The sequence below is a fragment of the Equus caballus genome, chromosome 29, assembly GCF_041296265.1.
Source record: "Equus caballus isolate H_3958 breed thoroughbred chromosome 29, TB-T2T, whole genome shotgun sequence".
NCBI classification, from domain to species: Eukaryota; Metazoa; Chordata; class Mammalia; order Perissodactyla; family Equidae; genus Equus; species Equus caballus.
This window is the reverse complement of record NC_091712.1, coordinates 11,576,041-11,585,129: the sequence shown is the minus strand read 5'-3', so window position 1 is coordinate 11,585,129 and position 9,089 is coordinate 11,576,041. Positions and strand designations below refer to the sequence as shown.

The window sequence follows — 9,089 nt, the reverse complement described above, 5'->3', positions numbered from 1 at the left end:
AGACTTCAAGGATTAGGATGTGGACACCCTTGGGGGCCATTATTCTGATTACTATATGGCCCATATCTTGGAATAGAAATCCAGTCAGAGGTGTGCTATAAACAGGAAGAGAGGACTCTCCTCAGCCCAGCAGAGAACCAACATGACTTTGAGAGATTTCTGGGGTGATGTCACAAAGACTGGAGTCCAGTGGCTATTTAAAAGATCAGACCCAGAAGGAATTAAAGAAGAAGAAAGGCAGGAGAGAAGAGAAAGGAGAATGGCATCCTCAGAGAGCAGAATCAGCTTTCCTGGCAAGGCTAATGAATTCATTGCAAATAACTCTAAATGACCCACCCCAAATAGATTCACGGTAAGAGGAAGGATTCCCAGACTTAGCCACAGTGTCCTTCAGGAAAAATGAAGATCACCTCTAAAACGTCAGTTCTGGAGTGCCGAAGGCCTGGAGTAGATTTGGGAGACACATAATTTTAAACATAATTCTTAAAAGTAATAAGCGTATGATTATGGCTACATTTCTCTACAAATCACACTAAAGAAACAAAAAATCTTGCCAACTCCATTTTCAGTGAAACAAGGGGACAAATGCAATGTTTCTGATTTATGTGAAAAGGCTTTCAAAGGCAGCTGAGATTGGGAGGAAGAGGCTAGAGAAGAGAAGAGATGGGTGGAGACAGATCACAGGCCAGGGGAGGCAGATCTCAGGAAATGTCAGCAAAGGAAAATTTCCTGAAGGTGAAGAGCTCACCTCAAAGTTAAAAACATCCCATATGCCATGTTTGTAACAAAGGGTGTCAGACCTGGAGGGAGGCAGAGCCAAGAGCAGATTGGCTGTTGGACTCAGAGAAGCAGAGAAGGTGGGGCTGTGCAAGGAATCACAGAGATGAGCCATGGTGGTAAGAAGGGGTGTAGCTCTGGGGCAACAAAAACAGAGAGAAGCTGTGAGATAGGATATAAATCCAAGATGGGTACCTTGTGGGGAGCCATTCTGGTTCTCCCCCTCTGCTGCTCAGACACGGGCACCTCCTACACATAACTGCCTAAGGAACATCCAGGTTTTTCCATGATGAGTAGTAAAGGTTGAGCTGCCATAGCACTGATAAAAAGCCACTGTAAGAAAAAAGTTGTGGGAAAAGACAGCAAAGCTTAACATTAGATAAATGCTACTAATCAGAAATAAATGTCACTAACTGGGAAATGATTATCTTTCACATAAAATGAAAATTGTGTGAAAATATATTGAAATGTTTTTAAAAACTTAAAACTGTAATTGCCTCCAGAAGACTAGAAAGAAGAAATGGAAGAGCTCTGGGAAGAGATGTTAAACGTTAGTAGAAATGAAAAATGTTAGAAAAATTCATAGAAATGAAGATTTTATATATACATCTATATATCTCTCTCTCTATATGACTCTATCTATCTATCTATCTATCCATATTTCCTCTAGTAGCAATGGGTTCAGTATTCATCACTTCAGTGTTCACAGTGACTTTATAGAACATAACTTTTGTGAATGAGGATGCACTGTATGTGTGTGTATGCACATGTACAGTTATAAGTATATGTATGTATATGTGTCTTTGCCCCTGTTCTCCTTTAAACCACTATCATCAATATGATAGGCTTTGTTTAAGAAGAGGATGTCAGTGGTTCTTTCAGAAGGTTATCAAGGGTATTTTGAGCTGACAGTAGGTCTTCCCCGACTATCATACCTATACACAGTTTGAATTGCGGTTTGTTTGAGGTTAATTTAAATATATTAACCCCAGCCCTCTGTTCAACTACTGCTTGTTTATGAGATTTGTATAAACCCTTGAGAGATTTACTCATTACTTAAGTTAGTCTGCGATATTTTAATTTTACTCATGTTGTGACCTTCATGCCATGCAGATAAGAATTTCCAAGATACTAGTTGTTGAAGCTACAGTGCAGTGAAATCATTGCTCCATAGAAGCAAAGGACAGGTAGATGGCAGATGCAGGAGCAAACACAAGGAGACTTTCTTACAATGGCGGGGAACTTCCACAGAGAACCTGTGCTTTGTGGTTCTCAATACCAATCATTGCCAAAGTGGGTATTTCTTTAGGCAAATAATACTCAAGTTTTCTTTGCAAATGTATCATAAAAGCAGGTATGAAAATGGTCAGACAGCTCATAAGACCTGTTTGCTAGGTAAAATTTCTGGATGTCTCTCCATCCAGCTCTCTGTTGGTTGGACGAATTCCCACCCCATCTTCAGTTTGGTTTGTAACAAAGATGTCCTTTCCTCTTTCTTTCTACCTTCTGCTCCCAGCCCTTATTTTTATCCTTCTTGATGCCTTGTTTGTATTCGTCCATCCATCCATCCATCATTTATTTATTCTGTAAATGTTTAGGGAACTCTAATAGGTGCCAGATACTGTCCTGAGGATACAGTGATGAACAAGATAGAAAATGTTCTACTCGCATGGAGTCTCAATTCTCAAGGCGAAAGACATACAACGATCAAGTAAAGGGATTAAGTAAGTACAAAATATCAGATATAAGGAGGTTTCATACAGAGAATTAAAATTAGCTGATGTGATAGAGGATGACTAGGTAGGTGACATTTCCTTTTATGTTGTATTTTCATTTTCACTTCATTCAAACTACTTTCTAGTTTCCATTTTTATTTCTTCTTTAAGCCATGTGTTATTTAGGAATGTGTTATTCACTTTTCAGGTATTTAAGAACTTTCTAGAACTATTTCTATTACTGATTTCTAATTTAACTCTGGTCAGAAAAGATGCATTGTATGATTTGAATTCTTGTAGATATGGAGATTTACATTATGGTTTTAAGGACCAGAATATGGTCTACCTTGGTAAATATTCTGTGTGCAAATTTAAAGAACACGTGTTCTGTTGTTGTTGGGTGGGATGTTCTATAAATAATAATTTGATCAAATTGATTGACAGTATTGTTCAAGTCTTTTATATCCTTATTGATTTTCAGTCTTCCTGTTCTATCAGTTATTGAGAGAGAGAGATTGAAATCTCTGATTATAATTGTGAATTGTATATTTCTCTTTGTATTTCTACCTGTTTTTGCTTTATATATTTTGAAATTTTGTTATTAGATACATAAATGTTTAGTATGGTTGCTCTCTGGATAAATCGAGTCCTTTATAATTACAAAATGATCTTTATGCTGGGTAATATTCTTTGCTCTGATATCTATCTTTTCTGATAATAAAGCCTCATCATTTTTCTTTTGATTTTTGTTAGCATGGTATAACTTTTTTCCATCTTTTTACTTTTAATCTATTTGTGCCTTTACATCCAAAGTACATTTCCTGTAGGCAGCATATAGTTGGGTCTCATTCTTTTATCGAATCCAACAACCTCTGCTTTTTAAATAGAATATTTACACCATTTACATTTAGTTTTATTATTAAGTCTATATTTATTATTATTGTCTTGCAATGTTTTCTTCAATTTCATCTGTTCTTTGTTTCCTCTTCCCTCTTTTTCTGCCTTCTTTTAAATTGAGCGTATTTAATGATTCCACTTTATCTCCTTCCTTGTCCTTTATTTAGCACAATTTGCCCTCAAGAGATATTCCATTTCATGTATTTTATAGGAAAGAACTTTGCATTACCATTCCCAGCGCTCTTCATTCCTTTGTGTAGATCTATATTTCTATTTAGCATCATTTTCTTTCTGTCTGATATCTTTTTCTTCCTTTCACATTTCTTGTACCATGGATCTCTTTGTGATCATCTACTTCTGGATTCTTTATTGCCAATCTGCTGATCTAGACAGATTTTGCAAGTTTGGAAAAAGTCATACTTTTTTGAAAGTTACTTTCACTGGCTATAGAAATCAGGTTGATAGTTTGGATTTTTCTTGTGTTTTTTGTTTTGTTTTGTTTTGTTTTTTTGCTGAGGAAGATTAGCCCTGAGAAAACATCTGTGACCATCTTCCTCTGTTTTATATGTGGGTAACACCACAGTGTGGCTGATGAGTGGTGTAGGTCTGCGTCTGGGATTCAAACACACAAACCCAGGCCACCAAAGCAGAGTGTGCCGAACTCAACTGCTACACCATGGTGCCATCCCCATTTTCAATATTTTAAGGTGTTGATAGTTTTCATTGTTTTTTCAATACTTTAAGGATGCTACTCCACTGTCTTGACAAGAATTCTGCCATCACTTTATTTTGTTCCTCTGTAACCAACATCTCCTTCCCTTTTAGAGGCTTATAAAATTCTCTCTTTAGAACTGGTTTTGAGTAATTTGATTATGATGCACCATGGTGTAGTTTTCTTCATGTTTCTTGTGCTTGGGATCCTTTGAGCTTCTTACATTTGTGGATTTATAGGTTTATAAAAATCAAATTTGGAAATTTTTCACCCATTAAAGTTGTTCCAAATTTCAAAGTTCAGTTTCATTTTTTAAAACATTCTTTTTTGCCTATGTGTTTTATTTACATAGTTTTTATTCTCCTCTAGTGTATTTTCATCACTGCCATTGTGGTTTTCATCTTTCAAAGTTCTATTTGGATCATTTTTATATCATTGGTGTCTCTAATGTTTTCAAAATAAAGAATAAAGCTATTACAACTGTTTAATATCCTTGTTTGGTAATTCTAACATTTCTGGGTCTAATAGTTCTGGATAAATTTCAGCTTATTGATGTTTTAAAATTCTTGTTATCATTTGTATTTCCCTGCTTCTTCTTTGTATCTCTCTTCATCTTTGATTGGATGCCAGCCAGACATTGAGAATATTACCTTGTTTGTTGTTGTATATCTTTCTATTCCTAAAAATATTTTTGATCTTTATTCTGAGGTACAGTTAAGTTACATGGAAATAGTTTCTTCCTTTCAGTTCTCACTCTTAATATTTGTTAGGTAGTATGAGAACAGTGTCTCACCTAGGGCTAACTAGTCCCAGCTTCTGGGGCAAGACTATTCTAAGAAATCTATCCAATGTCCCATGACTTATGAGACATTCCAGGCTTAGTGGTGGGAAAAGGTACTATACTTGACCCTGTGTGAGTAATGGCACTGTTTCCTCTAATATATGTTTTTAACATATCACATAGTTCAGCCATTTCAAGTGTATAATTCAATGATTTTTAAATTTGCCAAGGTATGAAACCATCACCATAAATCAGTTTTAGAATATTTCCATCATATCAATAAGATTTTTTATGCCCATTTGTTGTTTATTCTCCTTCCCTGCCCTAGGCAACTGCTAACCTATTTTCCCATGGAGAGCTGCTAAGAACGCTCACGTGTAAGTCTTTGTGTAGACGTGCGTTTTCTTGTCTCCTGAGTAGATACCCAAGAGTGGAACTGCTGAGTCACAGTACAAATTTATATTTCACTTTTGAAGAAATTGCAAAATGCTTTTCCAACGTGGCTGCAATTCTCACAAGTAATGTATGAGGGTTCCTGTTTCTCCACATCCTTGCCAATATTTTTTATTGTGTGTCTTTTTTATGATAGCCATTCTAGTCAGTGAGAAATGGTATTGCATTGCACTTTTAATTTGCATTTCCTTAATGCAAAGTCGATCTTGTACTTACTGGCCATTCCTATAGCTTCTTTGATGAAATGTCTGCAGAATTCATTTACTCACTCTTGATTGTTTGTCTTCATATTATCAAGGAATACTTTTGTTTTTGCTTTGTTTTGAATTTTGGATAGTCTGGATACAAGTGTCTTGTCAGATATGTGTTTTGCAAATATTTTCTCCCAGTCTTTTCCTTGTCTTCACTTTTGTAATGGTATCATTTGATGCACAAAAGTTTTGAATTTTTGATGAGATTGAATTTATCTATCCTACTAGTCCTTTTTTTTTTTTTTTTTTTGGTGAGGAAGATTGGCCCTGAGCTAACATCTGTTGCCAATTTTCCTTTATTTTGTATGTGAGATGCTGGCGCAGCATGGCTTGATGAACAGTGTGTAAGTTCATGCATATGATCTGAACCCACGAACCCCAGGCCACCAAAGTAAAGCATGCAAACTTAACCACTACGCCACTTGGCTGGCCTCTCCTCTAATACTCTTGGATGATTCCTCTCTCAGGCTCAGTTAGTTTGTTCACATGCATGTGCTGATCAGTACTTTGATAAATTCTTGAGGGGAACCCTCTGCAGATCTCTCCGGTTCTCTGTGCAGTTCTCTTTTCTGGAACTTTGTTCTGTGAATCTGACTGCCTTATTCTCCCCTGAATTTCTCCTTGTCTCCTCAACTCAGGGTATCTGCCTGGCTCTTCTTGGCTTCCTCCTCTCTGCACCATGGCCTGGAAACTCTCTGGTCAGTAAGTTGAGATTGTTGGAGAATTCAGTTCAATTGTATCCTGTGTCTCAAGAATCTCCATCCTTTGTTGTTGATGTTCAGTTTCTTAGAAATTTCTTTAAAAATATATTTATGTTCCTTTAATGTATTTCTTATTGTTTCAGATAGGAAGATAAATCCAGTTACTGTAACTCTATCTTGGCCAGAAATGAAAGTTGCATAATGGAGACAACATTTAGGCTGAGATCTGAATGACAGAAAGTATAAAGCTGTATGAAGCTAAAATGAAAGCTGACTTCTGAAAGGCAAAAGGAACATCCTAGGTCCAAGAAAGTTGAACCTGCCAGAGGAAAGGCACTTGGTGAGAACAAGTTTGACAAACAGACCAAAAGGCTGGAGTGGTTGAATCTTGGTGTTTGAGGAGAACACAAGGTAGAAGAGGTGAGCAGGGCAAGACCTTGAAGAGGCTGGGAACCCAAGGCAAGGTGATTGGATCTCATTTGAAGTGCGATGGAAGGCCACTGGAGTTCTGCTCCCTATCAAACTTGACCCCTATCTCTGGTCCCACTGGGTTTCAGTCATCTGGGTTTCCTCTTGATCACTTTGACTTGGTGCTCTCCATGATGCCTAGCTCACATCACTCTAACTCTTTATATTGCTCCTATTGCCTTAATAATAAATCTTCTCCATCTTTAAGGCCTTAAAGAACCATAAGAAGGTCAGGGCATAACCAAAATACTTCCTATTCTCACCCTCAACATGTGTGTGTGTGCGTGTGTATGTGCGCATACACACTGTGATGGGGAGAGGGTGGGTTTAGATAGGCAATGGCACATGAGCAAACATAATGGAGGAAATAATTTTCTACACTTCCCTTCTCCAAAGAAGCATTTCCATGGAGGAGAGAAGCATAAAAGGCAGCACACGCCAATGACCCTGACCTGATCTTTTCACATCCTCTTAGGATTTCTTGTAGCTCCACTAGACTAACAGGGACATTTTGAAATTTGGACAAAACTGAAATAATTTACAACCATAGGAATTATTATTGTTGTTATTCTAATGCATTCACTTCATTACCTCTCCTGGGGAGAAAATTGCTAGATGCTTGGTATCTGGAGCAGAAAGGAATTTACCCAGACAAGGTATTTTTTGTGAATTTGTTTTCTTTGGTGTGTGACGACCAGGACTGCTTCTTAATGGTCTCCTGATGTTTGACAAGATCTTCAATTATAATTGTGCCACTGCTGTTTGGAAAATTTTATCCATGTCAATTTTGTTCCTTTAGTTATATTTTGCTAATAAAAATGTCAATACACAAAACACACTTTGTTGTCTTTTTCTTTTCAATCCAAGCTTGCATCTCACCATAGTTTATGACTGTTTCTGCTAAAGATTTGCAACTTGCTGACTATCCCCTCATGTTTAGAAGTCTTGGGATTCAAAGAATATCCAGCAATATGTGTTCTGTTAATTCACAAATTTGGGTTTATTGTAAGTCAAGCAGTGAGGACTTCATATTTTACACACAATGTATTTTAACTGTGTCCAGACGCCCATCAATCTAGACATCGTCATATGCACATATGCGACACAAAGCTTGAAAGTTCTGAAATATAGTCTCCTGTCAGTGGGAGCTGCCTGATAACTACCATCCACTTCTAGACCCATCTCTTACCATTTATTGCACCCACCTTGAATCTTAGCAGGTTGGATATATAACCCACGGAGACATGAGGAGAGATGTGATTTAAAGGGCATGTCTGTCCCCACAAAGCTGCAATATAAACAGTGAGGAGAAAAGAAGAAAGAAAGAAGGAGGGAGGAAGGGAGACAGAAAGATAGGAGGGAGGGAAGAAAGAATGGAAGAGAAGGGAAAGGGGGAACAAGGAGGAAGGGAAAGAAAAAAATAATGATAATGGTGATAAGTCATTTAAACTCTATATGATCTGGTGACTTCAAAGTAGTAAGAGAGAAGCCATAATTCTTTGTTTCTCTAGTCCAAAGAATGCCCTCTTTGGTGCCTGGCGGAAAACAGGCTTCTCTAGATCCAATTTACTTCAGGCTTGTCGCTTTCTATCCTTGAGAATAACTAAGTTTATAACGATCCCCTTGCCTCTTGGGCTTCTTAATCATGATAACTGGTACCATGACCCCTCCCCACTCCTCCCCACCTCCACAGAAGCCCATTTCTTTTGTGTCCCCCAGGAAAGAATAACTTTTAAAAGGCAATCTGTTGTAATCCCGTCAATTTTCCTTTGGTGAACTAAGGCCACAGAGCAGTACATCCTCGGAGGGTCACTCTGACGAATTTACTCCTGTAGAACAAAGATTTCAAGTACGTTTGTAAAGTGGATCACAAAACTCCCAGGTGCTTTTCTTTACATCTGTGTTTGGTAGTCACTGCCAATAATGTGTGCACTGCGTGTGCAATCCTTCAGTTTCCCTTATTTATCTCTTTGAATTTTTTTCTTCACTCATCTGGATTTGAAAAATTGATTAGAGTAACAACCAAAATACCAAAAGGTCAAAATGGTTGACGGGATCCTGGCTGGTTTCACTTATCATTTGATGCTCGCCTATGGTGAGGAGAAGCAGAGCTTTCAGACTATTTGAAAGTTTGCTCAAACGCTCCTAAAGCTAAAAAGAAAAATCTTGCTTTTCATTCTTTAGTGGCAATGTGAACCATACAATCTTACTGTTTATGATATAATTTTGTGATTCTAATGAGTTTAACGTAAAGAGAGACCTCATATTTTAAAGAGGACTTCATATTTTCTTGACTGCTTGACTTACAATAAACCCAAATTTGTGAATTAAGTC

General features: G+C 37.4%; 1 long non-coding RNA gene across 1 annotated transcript; it reads left to right on the top strand.

Moving 5' to 3' along the window:
- The first annotated feature begins 2,687 nt into the window (after positions 1-2,687).
- Positions 2,688-7,593, top strand: LOC138921411 (uncharacterized). The gene is made up of 3 exons (XR_011433971.1): positions 2,688-5,259; positions 6,225-6,284; positions 6,431-7,593. It is a non-coding gene; the product is annotated as an uncharacterized lncRNA (long non-coding RNA).
- The last annotated feature ends 1,496 nt before the right edge of the window (positions 7,594-9,089 follow it).